Source organism: Amblyomma mixtum, unplaced genomic scaffold (genome assembly GCF_055824585.1).
Source record: "Amblyomma mixtum isolate Tamu unplaced genomic scaffold, ASM5582458v1 scaffold_44, whole genome shotgun sequence".
Lineage (NCBI taxonomy): Eukaryota > Metazoa > Arthropoda > Arachnida > Ixodida > Ixodidae > Amblyomma > Amblyomma mixtum.
The window spans coordinates 10251-36226 of record NW_028317741.1 but is presented as its reverse complement, the minus strand read 5'-3'; the positions used below and the strand labels follow the sequence as shown (position 1 = coordinate 36226).

Genomic DNA, 25976 nt, shown 5'->3' with positions numbered 1-25976 from the left:
TTTTGACAAACTGATTTATTTCCCATAGACCTCTTGTCTTTAATCATGCATTTACGTCCCCGGCAGCCATGCAGAAAGTCGCTTGTTAAGAATGTAATCCTGTGAGTGCTACCAGGCGGCGCATCACAACGCTCTTACATTCATGGGGAAAGGGCAGCGACAACGTAGCCACAACAGCAGTACGTCATTCAAAAACGCCCATTGCTGAAGACATAATGAACAAAACGTTGTTTCGAGCCTTTCTTAATTTACGATCATTTGAACGTGAGGTGACGACGGTGCTACAGATTCGCTTTTAGTGATTTCTACGTTCACAGAGCGCTTCAGATTAGAGTTATATAGCGTACCGCTGTCTTGTGGCACTACCTCGGCACAAGTTCCCCGCGTATGATTTGTGGAAATCTTTAGCTTGCGGCTATCTCAGCACTGCTCGTTTACCGCGCTGGGAATGAACTACGCATGCGCGCGGCACACGCCCGCAACAAGCTTCAGGCGGTAAAGCTCTAAAAGGCAAAGCTCGGTATTGAAGCTCGGTATTCAGCTTCGCCGTGTAGGATGACAAATTAGTCATTCTGTTTCCCAAGCTGTATTTCGTACTCGAAACTAACGTAAAGTACTTTAATAAAAGCTCTGATAGGTCCGCAGTAATAACTGCTGGAGGTGATATGCACTTGTTCACTGCGCAAAAATACTAGGATTGCTAGGGAAAAAAATACCTCCGTCGAGCCGGATTCGAACCAGCGACCTATGGATGTCCATAGTGCCAAGCCTCCTACAGTCCACCGCTCTACCAACTGAGCTATCGACGGGAACGGAGGCGAAGCCGGCATTTTTTTCCTCAAGTGCGCCGTGTGTATCACTTGCAGGAAAAGCCATCGCGGCAGCGTATCGTTTTACTTTTGACGGGACCACGGTGGACGGGCCAATGGCCTCAAGCTGTTTGCGCCGCTATTCACTTTCCTCGCTTTCTGAACTGAGTGTTTTCGTTTTGTCTCGTTTTGTTTTACTGCAAATGTGAATGTTTTAAGGAAAGCAAATGCACCGCGAGTGCTTCTCCCTAACTGGACACCTGAACCAGCCCCGGTGAAGGAATTGAATAAGGACAGAGTACAAGAAAACAGAGACATCTTGTTTGTGGTTCCCGATCAACTTCGACCACTCGGGGTTCTTCAATAATCGCTTTTATTTCGCAGTTTGGCTCCGTCTTATATGCGGCCATCGCGACCAGCATTCATTTATCTGTGCACTTGTACGATCGCTATTATCCGTCTAATTGGGCGATTTTCACGAACTCGATATAGCAGCGCCTCCTCTAATGAGATACCAGTGATAGGAGGGAGTAAGTGAAGCCCCCTCGAATTACAGTCTCTGACTCTTTCCAGCTCACTAGCCTTCGTGCCTGCCCCGTGCATACAGTGAGATGTGATAAAAAGAGTCAAAAGAGTATCGAGATAGAAATGTGTTTATTAGACTTTTTTTTACTCGAAAGCGACTGCTTTTGACGTATCAAAGAGAAAGTACCAAGCAGAGAAATAAAAAGTTCCGACATAGTCATTGTAAACTTTCTATACCGTTATAAATGAAATGAAATTTAAGCGCACACGAAAAACGCACACAAGAGGAGATACACACAGGACAGGCGCTAACTTCATCTGATTTATTCGCAGGTAAGAGAGCGAAAATATATACATAAAACGAGACATGCGCAGTAAAGAAACAGATCGTCATATCACAATGCGTGCTCAAGGTATCTGTATTCTGCCTGCAAAAGATTAACTGATGTATCACTCACACAGTCATGCCCCCTCTTCCTGATGTGAAATGCTTCTAATAATTCACGTGCCGTCTTATCACCGCTCCTGCCAAGAATCTTTATCTCCTTCAGCCGCGGCTCGCACGCTCTGCAGTTCGCACAATAGTCAGCCAAATGTGTCCCTCCACCCCTTAATGCCCGCAAATGTTCCCCTAGCGCCTGTCCTGTGTGTATCTCCTCTTGTGTGCGTTTTTCGTGTGCGCTTAAATTTCATTTCATTTATAGCTATGCACCATCTAGCCCAAACAGAAGTTTTGTTAAATTTTCTATACCGTGTGCCATATCTCAAAGCATTGCTTTTATTTCGCAGCAGGCAACATGGGACAACACTCGCTGTTTATTGTTTTTATTGAATAATGTAACACCATAACCTCTCACGTTGTTCCCTGCACTTTATTCAGCCATTTCTGCAGCTTCTCTGCTGATTTCTCTGCTCACTTCTTTCCTTAGCAGCCTTGGTCCGCTCGTTCGCGAATTGTCATCAGGTGCTGCAGCAGTGTGCTGTAAAGCGACTTTATGCGCATACTGCTGCTGCTACTTGTTCAGCTCCTCTCGGCACAACCCGAAGGAGCTGTTGAATCCGGACAACTAAAATGGCGCATTAAATGACCTCACTACAGTCTGACACAACTCAAACGAAGCGACAAATTCACCAGGGGATTAAGCACGGATTAACCGCGGCGTCAGGAAAATCAGTCAACGCCATTACAGGACGTCCTTTGAGGGCCATTCGCCGCTCGTCTCGAGACTCTTGCGGTGACACCGTGCACTGAGGGTTGGAGGGCCTTGCATTGGATAAGAATACTATGTTCTCTCGATTCTCTTTCTTCCATACAGCAACGACAGATGTCATCCGTGGTGCCACGTTTTAGCCGGTAACACTTCATCCTCAACCACCAAGTTTTAGCCTCGAAAAGTAAACCAATCGATCCCTATGGATTTACAAAAAATCCCTTAATGTTAGCGTAAGCTGTCCTACAGAGCCCCAGTGTTGGCTTGCACACCATTTTCTTTTGCAAGTATTTCCTGAGCACCACACTTTATGTTCGAAAGTGGTTGTCTTAGTGCTTTTTTCTTCCCTTTCGCATTTGTATTTATTAGCAAGCCGTCTATTCTTCTCTTCCATGCAGTATCGATACTGCATCGGTAAAGCACCTATAGTATCTCGCCATCCATCACTCTCCATTCATTTGTCTCAACCTTCTTACTGCACCTTACTTTTTGCCTCACCAGATTCAATCGTTGACCGCCTCATATCACCTTGATAGGATAGGATAGGATAGGATAGGATAGGATAGGATAGGATAGGATAGGATAGGATAGGATAGGATAGGATAGGATAGGATAGGATAGGATAGGATAGGATAGGATAGGATAGGATAGGATAGGATAGGATAGGATAGGATAGGATAGGATAGGATAGGATAGGATAGGATAGGATAGGATAGGATAGGATAGGATAGGATAGGATAGGATAGGATAGGATAGGATAGGATAGGATAGGATAGGATAGGATAGGATAGGATAGGATAGGATAGGATAGGATAGGATAGGATAGGATAGGAAAACTTTTAATGTCCGACAGAGGGTAGCCAGAGGGCTACCCGCCTAGGCGACGGCCGAAAGGTCCTGACTCTCGGCGGCGGCTTCACCTTGAATTGCTTTATTAGTATTGTTTCAATGAACCCTCGAGGCAAGCCCATATATACCTATTGACCTCTGCTTTATTTCAAGCGCAAAATTTGTCGCAGATCCCAACCAACCACAGCGTATGCAAACTTCAAGCCCAGTACTATCTCTCCTTTCCAGATTCTCCTAATAGCTTCATATTAGTTACATTCTTTTTCCTTTTCTTAAACTTTCTTCCTTGCTTTCCGCACGTAGTCTCGGCCACCATTTATTCGTATCCCAGATATTTGTACTCCCTAACTATAATTATTTTCAATTTTCGTAGCGTGATTCTTCCGGGCTCATCATTAAAAAGCATGACTTACGATTTTCCTGCGCTTAATCTAAGTCCTAGGACTGCGGCTATTTTCCCGCATATGTGTGCCAATGCCCGGGCCGTCCCCTAGAATAACGATATTATCGGCATATATCAATCTCAGTATGAGACTTGTCCCCATCGCCGCCTCGACATAATAAACCCTGATCCACTCTTTTCGAATTTCCGTCCAATCTCTGATGCAGACCATAGATAGAAGGGGAAAGTCTCCACTTAACCACAATTCTTGCAGCATCTTTCATTCCTTGGCATCTCACTCCTACATGGTTTTCCTGGTACACAGCGGTTGTTTTTCCCTTGTTGCGATTTAAATGCATTGGATTACTGCGAACAGTTGTTCTCTAAGCTACGACGTTGTCTGAAGCCGCTCTGCTGTTCTCCCAACACCTCCGCATCTTCTGTCTTACATTGCAGCTGATCCTTAATAGCTTGCATTGCTATTTTATACAATATCGATGACACCGTTGCAGACCTGTAGGGTTTAATGGGATCTTTTCCACCTTTTCCTTTGTATATCACGCTCATTTTACTCTCGCCATCTTGCTGAGATTTCTTTATTTTCCTATACGTCACTTGCAGCAACGTACAAAGCCTTTCCTGTTTCTTTGCCAAGCATTGCAGTAACCTCATTTGTATTTTGTCTCAACCAATTGCTTTGTTTAAAGGCACCCTTTTCTCTGCCTTTTCCACAATTTAATTGGTCTATGTCAAAGTAAAAAAAAAAACCCTTATGGTAGCAGCTAGAGTAAGTGCAAAAATTTTTTCCAGTGGCTCTTCCACTCACTGCAATATATTACAGTCGTTGGCAAACACATTCCAGTGACTCCAGTAGCTGCCGGTGCACAGGGCTCCCTGGTGTCTGCGACGCCTCACATCGATCCTTACACTCGTGTCGTGACGTCACTACTCTTTCATATGTTCACTGCTCTCCATTGGTTCATGCCGTATAGACCAGCGCCTCTACGCCCGCCCATGGAAAACGTTCACGCCATCCGTTTAAATGCATGTAGTCGCTATGATGAGACCTGCGCGCATGCTCATTGGTAGGCAGGGCATACGCTGTTCATATCTGCGGTGGGGTTCGAAACAACGGACGCCAGCGGAGAGATCTGGTCAAAGGGACGCTGAGCAGCTGAACGGCGAGTCGGAAGCAGTGCAACGAGCCCTGTGTGTTGACTGGTTGCGTTCAGTGGAACGACTGCGCTGGATTCTTGGCTGCGAGGTTTGGTGAGTGCGGGACTTACTTTTGCTGAGTTTTGCCAGGCTTTTGTTAGGGTCAGAAACAGAGCTGGTAATTGGGGTTGTCGTTGCTGCCGGGTTAGTGCGGCAAGACAATAGCGGGCAGTAGAGAAAGCAGCACTCGGAGCAGCCATGGATTTGAAGACGCTGCGCTACGTAGGCAATATTTCCAGTTGCGAACAATCAGTGCATGGGACACCGCTTCGCACAAAGAAAAATATTTGCACAAAATGCCAAAAATGAAGTGACGCCCAACGTGGGGCTCGAACCCACGACCCTGAGATTAAGAGTCTCATGCTCTACCGACTGAGCTAGCCGGGCGACGGGCGAGGCGCCAGAGAAGCATGTATTAACACATCCATTGGATGGCCGGTCGGGCAACAAGCCTTTTGGAGTCTTGCCAAGGTCTGGCAGAGTTCACTGGCCGACGCTTTAGCAGCCGCCCCATAGCAGCGCTACTACTGCAGCCTCGCCGAGCAAATATGTGCACCACCTGGATCCGTGCCAGCGGAAACCAGAAAGGCAGATACAGGACAGCAGAGAACGAAGGAGAATAACAATAGACGATATGCGAAATTGCTTGGCGGTCTGGCAACACCGCGCCCACAACTTCCGGTTTCCATCTTAGGTCGGTCGAGCTTGTCGAGCTGGTGCATCGTTTTTTATGCGCGCTTTCTTCTTGCGAGTGGAATTTCAACAAGCCAGCTTCAGCTGCTGCGTTGTTTACACAGCTGATCTTTGACCAAATGTAGGTGCTTTCAATAAGCGCTAGCTTACTCCTACCGCATCCTCAGCTTCGCTTGAAGTCTGGCGCTGATGATCGCAATAATCGGCACTCAAAAGTGGGTTGGAAAGTCGAACCGTGACCGTGTGCTGTTGTCGTTTTAATGCTCGCATTAAAGCACCAGTTCAAGCATCACGCATTATCATGGCTATTTTATTCCCAGGTGGACACGAATTCATCTCGTAGAGTAGCGAGCGGTTATTTTGCGGTGAGTGCGCACGTGTGTTGACAAACTTCTGTGACAGTGCGAACTTACGTTCGCGCCGACGCGAGGAGCTTCGTGCATTGCAGTATAATCACACAAGACCCTCGACCAGCTGCATAATTCGATTCCTTTACTGTAATGTGCAATGCGCATCCGCGATTTTCAACGTCACCGTTTCAGAGCCCGGCGTCGGTTGATTTTCGCTACAATTCGTTGAAACCGCGTCCTGAAGACACAGTCGGTCAGTCGACATTAACAAGAGGAAAGTAGGCATGCACATATAATTCACAATATTGTAAGCAAAGACGGAGCTTTTTTTTTTTTTCAGATAAGCACTGAGCCACCGCGGCGGCTTGATTAGAGAAAGATGCTACAGCTGTAGGTGCATGCACGGACTCGATACGCTGGTCAAGCTGTGTGTGCAGGGGCGAAATTAGCATGTTCGGTTGCTTCTGAAACTTAATTAGCTTACTCCCAAACTTAGAAAAATGGCTTTGTTGCGAAGCAAGCTGTTGGAGCTTACCACAACGATAATAAAATCTGATGGCCTGAAGCCATCACTGTTGCACGTACTTTCTAGCTTAGAAATGCGTCCCTCCTTCATAATAAAGTAGCTATATTATTCGCTTCTCTTTTTAGATTTTCGTCGCCGCAGATATCGAAGGTATAGGAATCCTCCAGAAATAAAGGATTCGCACCTCAGGTTTTATACGTAGGGTGTATTGCTTCACAAAGACTCCTTAACGCGCTTAACATATGCGTATGGTTCAGAGAGTTTGCTCGCCCTTCTAAAACTAATTGAACACAGGAAAAACTTAACTGAACACGTAGCAAACTAAGCAGTAATCGGCATATGGTTCTTCGAGTGAACTTATTTCGCCACGGCACGAGCGATTGGCCCGCTCAAAATATTTACCTTCTCTATTACGTTGTTCAAGTATGCGTCTATATATATTCAAGCCCGACCGGAGAGTTGATAAATGCACGAAATCGGCTTCTAATTTTGATCAGACACAACAAAGGCTGTGCTCCCTATCTTAATTTAAACGCAAATCACCTCGATAGATTTGTCAAAAATCAGCGCAGAAAGCGAAAGCTGCGCACTGATCCCCGTGCTGACACATGATACCTCGCATGGCGTTTTGTGTTACTAAAACGTTGGGACGGAGTAAAAAAATAGAAAAGCGAAAAGCTGGAACGCACCTAGTTCTGGCACGCATCGTAGTGTCTTTTCACAGTGGAAAGGGTAGCGCAACACTGCATCGGCATTTTACTTTTCGAACGAAGCGCAGCCGTTTTAACCCAACGCTGGACAGCGGTTTCGTTTTCTGTACCGTACCAACATGGAGGACTTAGTTCTCGGAGCGCCGAGAGATGGCGCTGCGCATTTCGCATATCTAATATCGTCTATTCTTCTCGGTGGCTCGATGGGGCAACTAACCTGGCGTTCGTGTGCAGTCCGCTGTCTCGTACACGCTTCGCGCTGATTTAAATTGAGATTGCGGGCGTACCGACCGTAGTCGCGTCCACGTTACCACCACGGAAGATGAGCTCGGGGAGAACTGTGCCACCAATTTGCATACAGTTTTCTTTGGCATCAAAGATAATATCTTCAACGTACCGGCGACCTAAGTGATTCAAACCTCCACCGCTAATCTTTGTGAATGGTTTACGAAAGAAATTATTAACAGTATATTATTCAGGGTAAGGAAGCCCGGATGAAAAAACATCTCAGCGTATAGATCTAGTTTTCAATTCGTAGGATGAGGCTTGGTGGAACGATTCTTGCTGCGTTCTAAAGGCGCTGTTCAAACATGTCGTCCTTTGTTTAATGCCGCTGTTGGCTGAGCAAATGATTCATTCATTCATTCATTCATTCATTCATTCATTCATTCATTCATTCATTCATTCATTCATTCATTCATTCATTCACTCACTCACTCACTCACTCACTCACTCACCCTCTTAAAGAATCTGGGTTACCAAGATTCACCCAAGAAACCAACCAGCCACACATTATTTTTCGTTTCTGCTTCAATTGTGCGCTTTCTAACAAAAATGTTCCGACATCTCGCAATGACGACGGCGACATAGCTAAATTTTACTCACGGCGCGCGTCCTCTGTTCCGAAAGTACTGCTAAACGCTGAACTTCATTAGAAATTTTCTGCAGTGTTGCCCATGATTTCGTCGCCCGTCAGTTTCCGTCAAGAGCAGAGAGCTTTTCCTCAGGCGGTGTCTTTGTTTTGACAAACTGATTTCTTTCAAATAACCCCCTTGCCTTTAATCACGCATGCACGTCCCCGGCAGACGTGCAGAAAGTCGCTGCTTAAGAATGTAAACCTGTCAGTGCTGCAACACAACGCTCTTACTTTCATGCGGAACGGGCAGCGTCAAGGGAGCCACAACAGCAGTACGTCATTCGAAAATGGCCATTGCTGAAGACCTAATTAAGACATAATGATGACAACGTTCCTATCACAAAATTTTTAGTTTACGATCATTTGAACGCGTGGTGAAGACCGTGCTACAGATTCGCTTTTAGTGATTTCTACGTTCACAGAGCGCTTGAGATTAGAGTTATATAGGGTACCGCTGCCTTCTGGCGCTACCGTGGGTGATGTTACGCGAGTATGATTTGTGGAAATGTTTAGCTTGCGGATGCCTCAGTACTGTACAGTTACCGCGCTGGGAACGAACTACGCATGCGCGTGGCACACGCGCGCAACAAGCTTAAGACGGCAAAGCTCTAAAAGGTATTGAAGCTCAGTATTCAGCTTCGCCGTTTGGGATGGCAACAACTGCGTCATTCTGTTACCCAAAATGAATTTCGCACTCTAACCCTATCGTAAAACACTTTTATAAATGTTGTGATAGGACGACAGTAATAACTACCGGAGGTGATCAGCACTTATTCGCACTCTAACCCTATCGGCAGACACTTTAATAAACTTTCTGATAGGACGACAGCAATAACTGCTGTAGGTAATCAGCACTTGTTCATTGCGCAAGAATACTCAGAGAGCTAGGAAAAAAAAATTCCTCCGTCGAGCCGGATTCGAACCAGCGACCTATGGATGTCCATAGTGCGAAGCCTCCTACAGTCCACCGCTCTACCAACTGAGCTATCGACGGGGACGGAGTTGAAAACGGCTTCTTTTCCTCAACTGTGTCGTGTGTAGCACTTGCAGGAAAAGACATCGCGGCAGCGTATCGTTTTACTTTTGACGGGACAATTGTCTCGAGCTCCTTGCGCCGCTATTCACTTTCCTCGTTTTCTGTACAGAATATTTTTGCTTTGTCTCGTTTTGTTTTACCGTAAATGTGAATGTTTTTGGGTAAAGGAAATGCAGCGCAAGTGCTGCACTCTCACTGGACACCTGAACCGGCCAATGATTGAATTGATAAATTAGAGGGTAGAGAGAAAACAGAGACATCGTGTTTGAGGTTCCCGATTAACTTCGAGCACTCGGGGTTCTTCAATAATCGCTTATATTTCGCAGTTTGGCTCCGTCTTATATGCGGCCATCCCGGCCAGCATTCCTTTCTCTCTGCCCTTATACGATCGCTATTATCCGTCCAAATAGGCGCTTTTCACAAACTTGATCTAGCAGCGCCTCCTCTTTTGATACCAGTAACAGTAAGTGAAGCCCCCTTCCCATTACAGTCTTTGACTCTGTCCAGCTCACTAGCCTTTGTGCCTGCCCAGTGCGTACAATTAGAAGGAGCTAGGATACCCAATGCCGAGCTTCTCTTTTGTTTTCTTTATTAAGCATCAGCATACCGGCAATACTACCACAAGAGTCGGACGATTTTTGTCCTGTGAACGAAACATAAAGCAAAAACCACCAATGCTAAAAACCACACTGCAGGCCCTTAGCCGAGCGCTAGCAGGAGGGGCAAGGATAGCAACTATTACACTAACTTCAGAAAAATCGTAAACAGAATACAATTATACGGTCAGTGGTAAAAGTAATAAAATAAGTAAATAAAATACCTCAATCGCAAGCAGCAATGAGTAACGAATACAGAAAAAACTTCCTGAATTCAAATCGATAGAACTGCCATAGCAGCCAGATGACACAAGGTAGACAAACTTCAGTTAACCCAGTCAGGTCGATGCTACTTGTTAGGCGAGTTCTGCGTTTTAATTGACGTTATTGCAGTATGATAAGAATTTCCATCGTGTAATATTCAAATAATAAAAGTTGTCCTACATTAGGTAACAGAACGGACGTCGTGCAGTACAGAAAAAAACGCGGCTGCAAAGGCTTACGGAGGCAAAATTTCCATTTGCAAATCGCTGCCTTGGACACGGCTTTACAGGAAGAGAAATATTTCCACAAAATGTCAAAAAAAAGGAAGCGACGCCCAACGTGGGGCTCGAAGCCACGACCCTTAATTAAGAGTTTCATGCTCTACCCACTGAGCTAGCCGGGCGATGGGCGAAGAGGAAGAAAAGCATAAAAGCAGAAAAGAAGACCCTGTTGTTGAATCATGAATATACACCAATTAGCCCAACTTACTTTCTTCTCTCACGAGTCTTTGGTACACTTTTGGTCTTCAGTTTTTTTTATTGCTGTAACTGGTTGAAACATGAGCGTGCGAGATCAAAATGGCATCTTTGCTAACGAAACTACGGAGTTGGTAGGCAGTTAGAGCGTGATACCAGCCGCGTTGTCAGCAACGACCTATACATAGGTTGCACGTGACGTCACCTCTGCCCCTCATCAAGCGCTTGCGGCCATGCTGCCGAACCATTCGGCCGTCCCTTCCCGCCTGCCCTGCGATTCCTGATTAGTCCTCGGACACTCTGGATTATTTTCTTATCTTTCGGGCGCGATGCCTACTGCACAGAGGAATGAACCATTCAGTGCAGGCTACTGGTCTGAATTTATTCGATCGGCGTGCGTACGCTACGCACACAAAGTGAAAATTTGCGACGATACAGATCCGTCCACGCTGCGACCGAAAGTCGACGCGACGATGGGCGTTCATATGTTCCTTGTAGTGGCCCACGGGGGATATCGTGTACTCTTTCCAGCTTTGTAGAGTTGGAAGAAATGAAAGCCTTCGAATCAATGGAGGCACACAATGATTTCTACAGCAGGTGGCTGAGAAGCCTGCCTGCGATGCGCAAGCAACGAGACGAAAAGCTCGGCCTCGGCACGCCGCTTTCTCTCCCGTCATTGCTCGCTGCGGTCGTGGCGATCCGAACCGCCTTGCATGGTGCTGTAGCTAGGATGCAGCGACACGGGACCCAGTTTGGGTTTGTGTTGTAAGACAAATTAGATGGCGTCAATCAAAACAGCAACATTCAAAAGTGCAGCCATTGCTTCCCACGTTTTCGTAAACATTTAGTTGACGACACAGGCCTCTTACCTGTCACAAAGTGCACTCCGCACAGAAGTAAATTTGGGTTGACGGGTTCCAAATCGTCGCTCTTAATGCGAGCCGCAGCAACAGCTCGCGCAGATTCGTACTGTCATGGAACGCTCGCACTTGTATGCCTACGATTATCTTACGAATGCAGATGAAGTTCGTGTTAAACGGCTTCTTCTTTCACCTGGAGCTGTCGCTACGGTCGTAGCAGCCAAGGGTGGCACACAAAACCATACCGAATCTACGGATGGACGAGACCCGACACGTTGCGAGCTAATATAGGCAGCGGAAAGCTAGAGGTGGTCTGGTGTTGGTTCGGCAGCATGGCCGACTCGCAACCGACGGCCACCGGATGTGACGTCGGTGCAAGCTATGTATAGCTTTATTATGCGAAGCATATTACTAGAGCTACACTACAGCCCGTCGAGCGCGGCGGTGGAGCTACCATTGACCTTTAGCGTGACCACGTGACACCACGAGACAACATGACGTCACAGCAGAGGAGAGATGGGCTGCCGGCTCGCGCGGTCGGCCGCGGCGGTGGAGGCTCCACATCAGAGGCGCGGCGGCTGACCACGTGACAACATGACGTCACAGCAGAGGAGAGATGGGCTGCCGGCTCGCGCGGTCGGCCGCGGCGGTGGAGGCTCCACGTCAGAAGCGCTGCAGCTGACCACGTGACGCTGCAGCAGCGGTATAAAGCTGAGCTTGCCTCGCTCTCCGGGCACTTACGAGGCGGCCAGGTGTTGGGATGCCGCCTAGAACCAGGGCTGATTTGAACGAGAAGCGAAAGCTTCAGCGTGCCACAGAGACCGATGAAGAGCGGGATGAACGTCAACCAAAGAAAGCCATGTATTACCAAGCCTAGCCATCAATATGCTTCGCATCTGACTAGGCTTAACCTTAGCTAAGCCTCAGCCATTTTTTTTTTGACACGACCTCAAAAATCAGTCAGAAAAACGCAAAGAATGAGAAGCAAAAAAGACAAACGCCCAACGTGGGGCTCGAACCCACGACCCTGAGATTAAGAGTCTCATGCTCTACCGACTGAGCTAGCCGGGCGACGGGCGAGGCGCCAATGAAGCTTGTATTAACGCATCCATTAGCTGGACGGTCAGGCGGCAACCCTTTTGCAGTCTCGCCAAGGTGTGGCAGAGTTCACTGGCCAATGTTTTAGCGACGCTACAGAGCAGCGGTTTTACTGCAGCCTCACTCGTCTCACAAAGACAGGGTCGGGTCGCCGCCTTTTAGCCCGACTTCACATCCAGCACACTCAATTCACAGAGGAGAGATGCCGCCTTCCCGTACACTGGAGACGCGCCCTCCACGTGCGGCCTCTCCCCACCAATATGTCCAAAGAGGATCATAATGGCAGGCGCCTGGCGCGGGCGGAAGCCTTGGACCGCCATTTTCGGAGCAAACCAGGAGTCTTCTACGTGGACGCGTCCGGCCCGGACCCCAGGGGATGGTACACGGCCGCGGTTGTCCACGAGGGTAAAACAGTAGACGCCCTTACTTTCAAGGCCCAGTCAGCAATTCATGCAGAAGAGGTTGCCATCGCTTTGGCAGCCTCTCACACCTCCTCCAAATACATAAACACCGACTCGCGAGGGGCTTGCCGTAACATCACGCAAGGGTGGGTTACTCCCCTAGCTTATCGCATTTACCAAAATTGTAGCCGAGACTCGGATCCCGCGCACCGATCTCTCGTTTGGGCTCCAGGTCACCAAGGCGTCCACGGAAATGAGGCAACCGACGCCGCCGCCCGCGCGCTCTCTCTCCGGCCATTTCCCACGGGACCCGACGCCGACCAGGACACTGATTTCAATCCGATTTATACTTTTAAATAAATATGCGAGTATTACAAATCCACGCACCAAACTCTTCCCACCCCGTGCAAAGGGCTGGGGAAGGTCAACGAGCGGGTACTCCTGCGCCTGCTCACCAACACGATGTTGTGCCCGGCAACTCTGCAACATTTCGATCCTCAATTCGACGGGCAGTGCTCACACTGTGGGGAGGTGTCTGACACTTACCACATGGTGTGGGCCTGCCAGCAGAACCCATCCCTACCCCCTATCCCAAACCACACCCGAGAGGACTGGGAGGCGACCCTGTCCGGTTGCTGCACCCTCGAGGCCCAAAGGGCCTTAGCGCAGCGCGCCCGGGCTGCGGCAAACGCCAATGGGGTACCTGTCTAGGCATCCCACCTAGTGGTTGTAAGGGCGTGAGCCTTCAGGTCACGACCCCCAACACCTCTCCCTATGATTTAATAAATGTTTTCACCACCACCCACCCACCGAGCAAATGTGTGCAGCACCTGGAGCTGTGCCAGCGGAAACCAGAAAAGCAGATACAGAAGAGAACGAAGGAAAATAAGTATTCTCGGTAGCTCGATGAAGCAACTAACCTGGCGTTCGTGTGCAGTCCGACGCCTCGTCCACTCTTGGCGCTGATTTAGATCAAGACTGTGGGCGTACCGATCGCAGTCGCGTCCACGTTAGCGCCACGGGAGATGAGCTCGGGGAGAACTGTGCCGCCAATTTGCGTACAATTTTCTCTGGCATCAAGGATACAATCTTCAACGTATCCGCGACCTAAGTGATTCCGAGCTCCACCGCTAATTTTTCTGAATGGTTAAGCGAAAGAAATTATTCATGGTATGTTATTCAGGGTAAGGGATCCCGGATGAAAAAATTCAGGGGGCACTTTGTCTAAAGTGCGTAGAGGCGAAAGCGTTTTCCGCACCACTTTGCCTGTGTGACACTGGTGACGTCAGCACTGGATGACGTCCCACATAACTGATGACAAAGTAATGAAAAATTACTAATTAACGACTAATTACTAATGTATCACTCAGCACTAATTGACTGCTAATTATTGGCGCTTAAGCTTCGCCTTTAGGACTAGAACGTGACAGCGTGTTGTAGCGCTGCCAGGGAGTCCACGGAACGCCACCATCCGTTCGGCGCAATGCCTTGCCCTTTGAACGCAACGCTTTTTGAGGAAAGGAAATGGCGCTGTAATTCTCAGTCATCTCGCTGGACACCTTAACCGCACCGTACAGAAAGGGAGGAAGTGGCAATGAAAGAAGAAAGAGGGGCTGTAATGAAGAAACTGAAAACTGTATTTGAGGAAAGGAAATTACGCAGTAACTGTCTGACATATCTCGGTGGACACCCGTCAAAACGCGGACACATCTGTCGACACGGCTGCCGACACGGCTGTCGACTCGGCTGCAGACAGGGACGGAGACACGGATGCCGACACGGATTACAACCGACAGCATGAGGCATTAAAGGCTTTCGCCTTAAAAACATCTCAGCGTATAGATCTAGTTTTCAGGGCCTAGGATGAGGCTCGGTGTAACGATTCTTGCTGCTTTCTAAAGGCACTGTTCAAACATGTCGTCCTTTCGTTTAATGCTGCTGTTGAGTGAATAACGGTTCATTCATTCATTCATTCATTCATTCATTCATTCATTCATTCATTCATTCATTCATTCATTCATTCATTCACCCTGTTAAAGAATCTGGGTTAACATGATTCCCCCAAGAAAACAACCAGCCACATATTATTTTTCGTTTCTGATTAAATTGTGCGCCTTCGAACAAAAATGTTGCGACATCTCGCAATGATGATGGCGACCTCATTAAATTTTACCAGCGGCACGCGTCCTTTGTTACGACTGCTGCTAAACGTTGTACTTAATTAGAGATTTTCTGCAGTGTCGCCCATGATTTCGTGGCCCAGTTTCCGTCAAGCGCAGAGAGCTTTGCCTCAGGCGGTGTCCTTGCTTTGACAAAATGATTTATTTCCCGTAATCCTCTTGCCTCATGCATTTACGTCCCCGGCAGCCATGCAGTAACCTGTGAGCACTGCTAGGCGGCGCAACACAACGTTCTTACTTTCATGGGGAAAGGGCAGCGTCAAGGGAGCCGAAACGGCAGTCCGTCATCCGAAAACGCCCATTGCTGAAGACATAATTAGGACATAATGAAGATAACGTTGGTGGTGGTGAAAATATTTTAATGAAACTATTTAGGAGGTTGTAGCGGCGGGTGGAGCTCTCAGTCCGGAACCCCATTGGCGTAGGTTGCTGTCCGCGCTCTTTCGATGAGTCCTTTTCGACTAGTTTCGTCCGAGCTGGTCAGAGCTGCCTCCCACCCCTCCTGCGTTGGCTGGTTATTGACACTGACCGCCTGATTTCGTTGGCAGGCCCATACAAGGGCGTCCGCAGAATTTTTTGCAGGGGGGGGCCCATTGGTTGTTGGCGCCGGAGGGGGGGGGGTATATTCGTAGCGAAAAGGCACTATTTGCGGAGTAAATTTATTTATTTATATATAAATAAAAAATAAGTAAAATACACACATGAAAGAAAATTACAAGCAGCAAATTAAAGCGCGGATTGTAGAGATACATTGGAGTTTATCAACAAAGAAACAATTAAAATTAATAAAAATGCAAAAAGATACTATCAATACTCGAAGTGCTCAGTCTTACTGCATACGGGTTCTCGACTCACCCGAATTGATGACCAGCACACAGCGCAATATGTTCACAAACACGCAACTACAGTCACTCAGTCAGTCTTCCTTGAACAGCAACTGTAGGCGCCTCGGATTTTTCTGGGCGAATTGCGTACTTACACGGGTGATAAATTCATTTCTGTGCTTCATTACACGCTCTCAGTGCACAGTCATCATATATATTGATTGGAAAAATGGTTGAACGAGTACGTTGAAAACAAAAGATGACTATATATACAACGAAAACTTATTTACAAGATAAATGCACGCTCGCAGCTTCATACACCTCGCTCCATCTTGCTCGCGCATCCGCACAGTCGAGCAACCGCACACACACTGCTCGCCGCTCGTCGTTTTCTCGTCCGCTGTCTTGGTTGTTCTCACCTTCGTTGACAACCCGCCACTAAAAACACCGAAGCACAAACACAGAGGCGCGCACACGTGCAAGGGCTTACTTGCCACAATATCCACGAATGCGCACTTTTGGGGTGTAAGGAACGCCGCGCGACTTCCGAGGGGAAGGGACACCCGCAACTAATTCGGCCGGAAAATTTGTTTTTGTGCTTTTATGGGGTTCAGAGCCCCAAAACGACTCAGGCTATGAGGGACGGAGTAGTACAGAGTTTCGGATAATGTCGACCACCTGGGTCTCTTTACCATGCACTGACACGCACAGTACATGGGCGCTGTTGTGATTTGAGGCCCAGCCAGAGGTGACAGGCGAGCCAGGCAGGCGCCATCGGGCTGCGTTGACCAAAGGCGCTGGTTTTCGGAGAAGACGCAAGGAACGCTGGTGTGGGGGCGCCTCTGGAGACTGCGTCGCCGTGAACAAAAGCAGCTAATCCCCTTTGCCGAAGGTTCTGAAAGCGGCGCTTCTACCGCACCGAGCTCTCCCGTGGATCGGAGGAGACAGCGCGCGGCGGCGGCGCCAACTCGTCGCCCGCTTGCCCCTGAGCAGCCCGACAAAGCGGGGGTGGACACGGCTGATTTGTCCTTCCCCCCTCAAGAATTCATCGGTGGCCGGCGTACGAACGTATCATGATTATAGCGAGCAACCTGTGCCCTGTGCACTGTCTGCCTCCGTGTCGCTATCTCTCTAGAGATCAAAGAAACAGACACCCATCTCAAGACGGCTCGAAGCACATGCTCGCCGGTGCCGCTGCATGTCTGCAACAGGTCGTCCTTCAGCAGAGCTGGCGGTGGCGTGGTTTGAAAACGGCGGAACGACGCGCGCCCGGACGCGGCATTTCGCAGATGTGACCAAGCGTCGAAGCGGGGCTGCTTTTACCCTTTTGGCTGAGCGCACCACCGCCCCTGGCGTGCGGCCATCACTCACGGTTCGAGTGAGTGATTTTCCAGGGGGGTGCAGCCGCCCCCCCTTGCCCCCCCTCCGGACGCCCATGGGCCCATACCATATGGTACAGGTCCGCCTTCTCCCCGCAGAACTTGCAGAGTGAGTCAAATGATTCCGGGTCTATTGCGTGTAGTCTTCATGGGTTGTTGTAAGTGTCGGTCTGTAGCTTTCAGAGGTGTAGTTCCTCCCCTTTGTCCAGTGTCTTAGCCGGCGGAGGGTATACCCGTCGGGATAATCTTAAGTGCTGAAGTATGTCGTTGTAAGTTAGTAGTGGGGTAGGAGGTTCCACGGCATCCGCAATGGGTGCCCGGGGGAGAAATGCTCGGGCTGAGGCATGTGCGCTCTCGTTCCCTGAGATGCCCTGGTGACCTGGTACCCATATTAAGTGTTTGTGTGTGGGTTGGTAGCCACGGGTGTAGCTGTCTTGCAGGACTTTAGCTGCTAGTGGTGCGATCCCGCAGCTGAGGTAATTGCGATACGATGTTTGTGAATCTGTCAGAATATATTCCGAGCTAGTGTGTGTTGCAGCTAAAGCAATCGCCACTTCTTCCGCAGCCAGTATGTCCTGGCTAGCCAGTACTAGTCCGTCCATTGTTTGTTTTGGTGCACTACCGCGACGGCCGTCATTCCCTGCTCGGGACCCGCAGCGTCAACATAGAACACGCCCTCGCGCCCGCCGTAGTGTCTTTTCATGGCTTCGGCTCGCGCTTGTCGTCTTGACTGGTGAAAATCGGGGTTCATATTCCTGGGTAATGGAGCTGCCTTGAGTTGTCCTCTCCGTGAGGCTGGGATGTCGGTTTTGGTGTCTAGCTGTCGGGGGCAATCGATGTTTAAATCAGTGAGGACTTGTCGGCTTTGAGCCTTTTCTAGTTTACGTTCATTTGAACGTGTGGTGAAGACCGTGTTACAAATTTGCTTATAGTGATTGCTACGTTCACCGAGCGCTTGAAATTAGAGTTATAGCGAACCGCTGCCTTCTGGCGCTACCGTGGCACATGTTCCGCGCGTATGATTTGTGGAAATATTTAGCTTGCGGCTACCTCAGCACTGCGCAGTTACCTCTCTGGGAACAAAGTACGCATGCGCGTGGCACACGCGCGCAACAAGCTTAAGACGGCAAAGCTCTAAGAGGTATTGAAGCTCAGCATTCAGCTTCGCCGTTTAGGATGAAAAAACATCCCCATTGTGTTCACCAAGCTGAATTTCGCACACTAACACTAACGTAAAGCACTTTAATAAAAGTTCTCATAGGACGACAGTAATAACTGCTGGAGGTAATCAGCACTTACTCGCTGTGCAAGAATACTCGGATTGCTAGGAAAAAAATTTCCTCCGTCGAGCCGGATTCGAACCAGCGACCTATGGATGTCCATAGTGCGAAGCCTCCTACAGTCCACCGCTCTACCAACTGAGCTATCGACGGGAACGAAGGCGGAATCGGCTTTTTTTCCTCAAGGGCGCCGTATGTAGCACTTGCAGGAAAAGCCCCATCGCGGCAGCGTATCGCTTTACTTTTGACGGGACAATGGCCTCGAGCTGCTTGCGCCGCTATTCACTTTCCTCGCTTTCTGCACCGAGTGTTTTTGTTTTGTTTTACTGCAACTGTGAATTTTTCTGAGAAAAGGAAATGCACCGCAAGCGCCTCACTCTCACTGGACACCTGAACCGGCCAATGAAGGAATTGATACAGCAGAGGGTAAAAGAAAATAGAGGCATCGTGTTTGTGGTTCCCGATTAACTTCGACCATTCGGGGTTCTTCAATAATCGCTTGTATTTCGCAGTTTGGCTCCGTCTTATATGCGGCCATCGCGACCAGCATTCGTTTCCTTCACCCTTATACGATCGCTATTGTCCGTCCAATTAGGCGATTTTCCCGAACCCATTATAGGAGCGCCTCCTCTAATTTGATACCAGTAATAGGAGGGAGTAAGCGAGCCCCCTTCACATCAGAGTCTTTGTCTCTGTCCATCTCACTAGCCTTCCTGCGTGCCCCGTACGTACAATGAGAAGGACCTAGGGTACCTAATTGCTATCGACATACCACAAGAAGTGGGCGAATAAATTCTTTCGTGCCTTATACTTCCTGAGGCAGCGCTTTGTAAACGATCATGACGTAGCCACCAGTGTCTTAAGCTGGCACCTCGCGGTGGTAAGGAGCTGAGCAGAAGCATCCTGAACGTTCACACACCGAAACAATTGATTCAACTTGCACTTAAAGTCTATAGAAAGTGCTGTGAGGACACACGCTTTACATGTGGTAAAAAATGTCAAAAGAGTATCGAGAAAGAAATGTGGTTATTAGACATTTTTGTTTTACTCCAAAGCGACTGCTTTTGACGTATCAAAGAGAGAGTACCAAGCAGAGAAATAAAAATAAGTTCCGACATAGTCATTGTAAACTTTCTATACCGTGGGGCATAGCTCAAAGGATTTCATTTATTTCGCAGCAGGCAACATGGGACAACACTCGCTGTTTATTGTTTTTATTGAATAATGTAACATAATAACCTCTTCACTTGCTCCCTGCACTTTATTCAGCCATTTCTCCAGCTTCTCTGCTGCTTTCTCTGCTCAATTTTTTCCTCAGCATCCTTAGAGGCGCGATCTTCGGTCCGATCATTCGTGAATTGTCATCAGGTGCTGCAGCAGTGTGCTATAGAGCGACTTTGTGCGCATACTGCTGCTGCTACTTGTTCGTTGTAAAAGTAAAGGCGCCAAAAAACCACACACACACGCAAGACAAGAGAACGGGTCAGAGCGCCTCCCGGGACAGGCGCTCTGTCCCGTTCTCTTGTCTTGTGTGTGTGTGTGTGTGTGGTTTTTTGGCGCCTTTACTTTTAGAATGAATTACCAACTAGCCCAGCAAGAAGTTCTTTTAAGCTACTTGTTCACCTTCTCCCGGCACAACCCGAATACGCTGCTGAAGCCTGACGACTAAAGGGGCGCAGTAACTGACCTCACCATAGTCTGATACAGCTCAAGAACGAAGCGGCAAATTCCCCAGGGGATTAAGCACGGATTAATCGCGGCGTCAGTAAAATCAGTTACGCCATTACAGGACGTCCTTTGAGGGCCATTCGCCGCTTTTCTCGAGACTCTTGCGGTGGCACCGTGCACTGAGGGTTGGAGGGCCTTGCACTGGATAACAATACTATATCTCCTATAGATTCTCTTTCTTGCATATAGCAACGACAGATGTCATCTGTGGTGCCATGTTTTTGCCGGTAACACTTCGTGCTCAAGCCCCCAGCTTTAACCTCGAAAAGTAAACCACTTGATCCCTTTGGAATTTAACAAAAAAAATCCCTTAATGTTTTCTTAGTCGTCTAATAGAGCCCCAGCGTTAGCTTGCACATAGTTTTTTTTTTTTTCAGGTATTTCCCGAGCACCAGAATTTATGTTCCAAAGTGTTTTTCTTAATACTTTTTTCCTCACTTTGACACTGTATTTATTATCAAGCCGTCTATTCTTATCTTCCATGTATTATCGGTACTGCATCTGCAAAGCACCTGAAATTTCTCGCCATCCATCACTCCCCACTCATTTACCTCAACCTTTCTTCTCACTGCACCCTACTTTTTGCCTCACGAGCTTCGAACGTTGACCACCTCTTATAAGCTTGAGCTGCTTCATTTGTATTGTTTACATGAACCCCGCAGGCAAGCTACCGACTGCCCTCTGCCTTATTTCAAGCGCAGAAGTTGTGGCAGATCCCAACCAACCACAGCGTTCGCAAAGTTCAAGCCCAGTACTGTAGCTCCTTCCCAGATTCTCCTAATAACTTCATATTGGTTATATCCCCAAATCACGGTATTCTTCATGACAGCTGCGTTTTTTTTTTGCTTTCTTCAATCTTTCTTCCTCTTTTTTCCCTAACGTAGTTTCTACCATCCTTTATCCATATCCCAAGATACTTGTACGTCCTAACTATAACTTTCTCCAAGTTTTGTTGCGTGATTGTTCCGGGCTGAACATTAAAAACCATGACCTCCGATTTTCCTGCGCTAAATCTCAGTCCTGGCACTTCCGCTATTTTCCCGCGAATGTCTGCCAATGGCCGTGCCGTCTCCTAGAGAAACGATATTATCGGCGTACATCAGTCTCGGTATGCGACTTGACGTCAGTTGTCTCCTTCGCCGCCACGACATAATAAATCTCGATCCGCTCATTTCCAATTTCCATTCAATCTCTCTGATGCAGGCCATAAATAGAATAAACCGCAATTCTTGTAGCACCTTTCATTCATTGCCAACTCACTCCTACGTTGTTATCCTTTTACACTTAATTCATTCAAGACATTGTTTCACAACGCACATCTTCTCTTCCCAAGCTCTCTGTAATAAGGCCTGGTTTACACTGCCGTAAGCCTCCGTGATGTCTAAAAACGCCATCCACTTTGATTGGTTTTCCCTTGCTGCAATTTCAATACATTGGATGACTGCGAACAAGTTGTTCACTAAGATACGACGTTGTATGGAGCCTTTTCGCAGTACTTCCTGCACCTCTGCATCTTCAGTCTGACCTTGCAGCTGATCCTTAGTAACTTGCATTTGTAATCAATACAATACCGATGTCACCATTGCAGACCTGTTGGGTTTAATGGGATCTTTTTCACCTTAGGCTTTGTATATCGGGCTCATTCTACTCTCTCGCCAGCTTGCTGGGATTGCTTTAGTTTTCTGTATGTCGCTTAAAGCAGCATACAAAGTCTTTCTTGTATTTTTCCCCAGCATTAGAGTTAACCTCATTGGTATGTTGTCCCAACCAATTGCTCTATGCAAAGGCACCCTATTCTATGCTTTTTCCCGATTTAATTGGTCTATATCAACGTCAAAAAAAAACCTTTGCGGTAGCAGCTAGCGTAACTGCAAAAATTTATTCCAGAGACTTTTCCAGTCACTGGCAAATTTATTCCAGTGACTCCAGTAGCAGCCTGTTACGCAGGGCCCCCTGGCGCCTACGACGCCTCACACCGATCATTATACTCGTGTCATGACGTTACTGCTCTGTCATATGTCCACCTCTCCCCATTGGTTCATGACCAGCACTTCTACGCCTGCCTACGGAACACGTCCACGCCATTGGTTTAAAGGTATGTCGTCGCTACGACGTAGGGACCTGTGCGCATGTTCATTGGTAGGCAGGGCATACGCTGCTCATATCTGCGGTGTAAAAAATATTGCTCCTGCAGCCAAGCTGCTTGGCATTCTTTCGGACAAAGAAGTACTCGACGCTGCGTTCGGTCCCATTTCAACTGCACCGAGGATGGAAGTGCTCACCCCAAACCCCACCAGAGAGGACTGGGACGTGGCCCTGCTCGGCTGTCAAGACCTAAAGACTCAAAGGGCCTTGGTTCAACGGACGCGGGCGGCGTTGCTTGCCAATGGGGCCCCGGAATAGGGGCCTCACCTAGTATTGTGAGGGGTAAGGGCCAATAGGGTCCTACCCCAGTCACCTTTCTGTAAAAATTTATTACGCGATAAATGTTTTTCACCACCACCACCTCCCTGTACTGGCAATGCGGTACAAGAGTAACGCAGTCTAAATGCTGAGCTCCTCTTTTGTTTTCTTTATTAATGATCAGCACACCGGACACTATCACAAGAGGCGAACGCATTTTTGTTCTGTGAACGAAATATAAAACAAAAGAACTTATGCACAATATGAAGGAATCCTTCTATGTATTTATTTACAATATACTGCGGCCCTAAGACGAGCCCTAGCAGGAAGGGCAAGAATAACAACTATTATTAAAACTTAAGAAAAGTAGTAAACAAAATACGATTATTCGGTCATTGGTAAGAATAATAAAAAAGTAAAAAAAAATACATTAATCGCAAGCAGCAATGAATGAGGAATGAAAAGAAAGAAAAAATTTCTTAAATCAAATCCATACAAATGTCCCAGCAGCCAGATGACACAGGGTAGACAAACTTCAGTTAACCCAATCAGGTCGATGCTACTTGTTAGCCTAGTTCTGCGTTTTAATTGATGTTACGGCAGTATGATAAGAATTTCCCACGTATAATAGTAAAATAATAAAAGTAGTCCAGTCTTCGATAACAGAACTTGGACGTCGTTCAGTGCACCTAAAAACGCGGCTGAAAAGGCTTATTGAGGCAAAATTTCCACTTGTAAAAAATAGCTACCCAGACACGGCTTTACACGAAGAGAAATATTTTCACAAGCCAAAAAAGGAAGCGACGCCCAACGTGGGGCTCGAACCCACGACCCTGAGATTAAGAGTCTCATGCTCTACCGACTGAGCTAGCCGGGCGACGGGCGGGGCGCCAATGAAGCTTGTACTAACGCATCCATTAGCTGGACGGTCAGGCGGCAACCCTTTTGGAGTCTCGCCAAGGTGTGGCAGAGTTCATTGGCCGATGCTTTAGCGCCGCTACAGAACAGCGGTACTACTGCAGCCTCACCGAGTAAATGTGTGCAGCACCTGGAGCTGTGCCAAGGGAAACCAGGAAAGCAGATACAGAACAGAAGAGAACAAAGGAAAATAACAAGTATTCACAGTGGCTCGATGAGACAACTAACCTGGCGGCCGCATGCAGTCCGACGTCTCGTCCACACTTGGCGCGGATATTTAGATTAAGATTGCGGGCATACAGACCGCGGTCGCGTACACGTTAGCGCCACGGAATATGACCTCAGAGAGGACTATACCGTCAATTTGCATATAGACTTCTCTGACATGAAGGATACAATCTACGGCGTATCCGCGACCTTTGATTCAAACCTCCATCGCTAACCTTTCTGAATGGTTATACGAAATAAACTATTCACGGTATTCATGGTAAGAGAGCCCGGATGAAAAAACATCTCAGCGTATCGATCTAGTTTTCAAGGCGTAGGACGAGGCTCGGTGGAACGATTCTTGCTGCGTTCTAAAGGCGCTGTTCGAACAAGTCGTCCTCTGTGTAATGCTACTGTTGAGTGAACAAATGTTTCATTCATTCATTCATTCATTCATTCATTCATTCATTCATTCATTCATTCATTCATTCATTCATTCATTCATTCATTCATTCATTCATTCAACATAAACGCACCATCTTGCAATTATGATGGCGATATCGGCAAATTTTACCCGCGGCGCACGTCCCTTCTTCAGATGCTGCTGCTAAACGTTGTACTTAATTAGAAATTTCCTATAGTGCTGCCCATGATTTCGTCGCCCAGTTTCCGTCAAGCGCAGAGACCTTTTCCTCAGGCAGCGTCTTTGCTTGGACAAACCGACTTCTTTCCCATAACCCTCTTGCCTTTAATCATGCATTTACGTCCCCGGCAGCCATGCAGAAAAGCACTTCTTGAGAATGTAAACATGCGAGTGCTGCTAGGCAGCGCAACACAACGCTCTTACATTCATGGGGAAAGGGCTGCGGTAAGAGAGCCGCAATAGCAGGCCGTAATTTGAAAACGACTATTGCTGAAGACATAATTGAGTTAGGTGACAACGTTACATTTAACATTTTTTTTTTAGTTTACGATCATTTGAACGTGGGCTGAAGACCGTGCTACAGATTCGCTTTTAGTGATTTCTACGTTCACCGAGCGCTTGACGTTAGAGTTAAAGCGTACCGCTGTTTTCTGGCGCTACCGTGGCTCATGTTCTGTGCGTATGATTTGTGGAAATCTTTAGCTTTCGGATGCCTCAGATGCGCAGTTACCACGCTGGGAACAAACTACGCATGCGTGTGGAACACGCGCGCAACAAGGTTCAGGCGGTAAAGCACTAAAAGCAAAGCTCGGTATTCAAGCTCAGTATCCAGCTTCGCCGTTTAGGATGACAGATTAGTCATTCTGTTTCCAAAGCTGAATTTCGTACTCTAACACTAATGTAAAACACTTTAATCGAAGTTCTGATAGGACGACAGTAATAACTGCTGGAGGGAATCAGCACGTGTTAACTGCGCAAGGGTACTCGGAGAGTTAGGAAAAAACTCCTCCGTCGAGCCGGATTCGAACCAGCGACCTATGGATATCCGTAATGCGCAACCTTCTACAGTCCACCGCTCTACCAACTGAGCTATCGACGGGAACGGCGGAGTTCCCGGCTTCTTTTCCTTAAGTGCGCCGTGTGTATCACTTGCAGTAAAAGCCATCGCGGCAGCGTACCGCTTTACTTTTGACAGGACAATGGCCTCGAGCTGCTCGCGCCGTTATTCACTTCCCTCGCTTTCTGCACTGAGTGTTTTTGTTTTGCCTCGTTTTGTTTTACTGTGAATGTGAATGTTTTTCAGGAAAGAAAATGCACCGCAAGTGCTTCACTCTCGCTGGACACCTGAACCAGCCAATGAAGGAATTGATACAGCAGAGGGTAGAAGAAAATAGTAGCATCGTGTTTGTGGTTCCCGATTAACTTCGACCGCTCGGGGTTCTTCAATAATCGCTTTTATTTCGCAGTTTGGCTCCGTTTTTAGATCTGAAGCCATCGCGACCAGCATTCGTTTCTCTGTGCAATTATACGGTCGTTTATCCGTCCGATTAGGCGATTTTCACGAACTCGATATAGCAGCGCCTCCTATAATTTCATACCAGTAATATGAGGGCGTAAGAGAGCCCCCTTCCTATGACTCTGTCCAGCTCACTAGCCTTTGTGCCTGCCTCGTGCGTACAATCAGATGGAGCTAGGGTACCCCATAACTACCGGCAT

General features: G+C 47.7%; 7 non-coding genes across 7 annotated transcripts; all 7 read right to left on the bottom strand.

The window, feature by feature from the left end:
- Positions 1 to 717: 717 nt before the first annotated feature.
- On the bottom strand, positions 718 to 809 carry TRNAY-GUA (transfer RNA tyrosine (anticodon GUA)). Its single transcript is given in 2 exon segments — positions 718 to 753; positions 773 to 809. It is a non-coding gene; the product is annotated as a tRNA-Tyr (tRNA).
- A 4496-nt stretch (positions 810 to 5305) lies between these two features.
- Positions 5306 to 5378, bottom strand: TRNAK-CUU (transfer RNA lysine (anticodon CUU)). The gene has a single exon. It is a non-coding gene; the product is annotated as a tRNA-Lys (tRNA).
- A 3710-nt stretch (positions 5379 to 9088) lies between these two features.
- TRNAY-GUA (transfer RNA tyrosine (anticodon GUA)) lies at positions 9089 to 9180 on the bottom strand. The gene is given in 2 exon segments: positions 9089 to 9124; positions 9144 to 9180. It is a non-coding gene; the product is annotated as a tRNA-Tyr (tRNA).
- A 3236-nt stretch (positions 9181 to 12416) lies between these two features.
- TRNAK-CUU (transfer RNA lysine (anticodon CUU)) lies at positions 12417 to 12489 on the bottom strand. The gene has a single exon. It is a non-coding gene; the product is annotated as a tRNA-Lys (tRNA).
- Positions 12490 to 18641: 6152 nt separating this feature from the next.
- On the bottom strand, positions 18642 to 18733 carry TRNAY-GUA (transfer RNA tyrosine (anticodon GUA)). The gene is given in 2 exon segments: positions 18642 to 18677; positions 18697 to 18733. It is a non-coding gene; the product is annotated as a tRNA-Tyr (tRNA).
- Positions 18734 to 23515: 4782 nt separating this feature from the next.
- Positions 23516 to 23588, bottom strand: TRNAK-CUU (transfer RNA lysine (anticodon CUU)). The gene has a single exon. It is a non-coding gene; the product is annotated as a tRNA-Lys (tRNA).
- Positions 23589 to 25267: 1679 nt separating this feature from the next.
- On the bottom strand, positions 25268 to 25359 carry TRNAY-GUA (transfer RNA tyrosine (anticodon GUA)). Its single transcript is given in 2 exon segments — positions 25268 to 25303; positions 25323 to 25359. It is a non-coding gene; the product is annotated as a tRNA-Tyr (tRNA).
- Between the last annotated feature and the right edge of the window lie 617 nt (positions 25360 to 25976).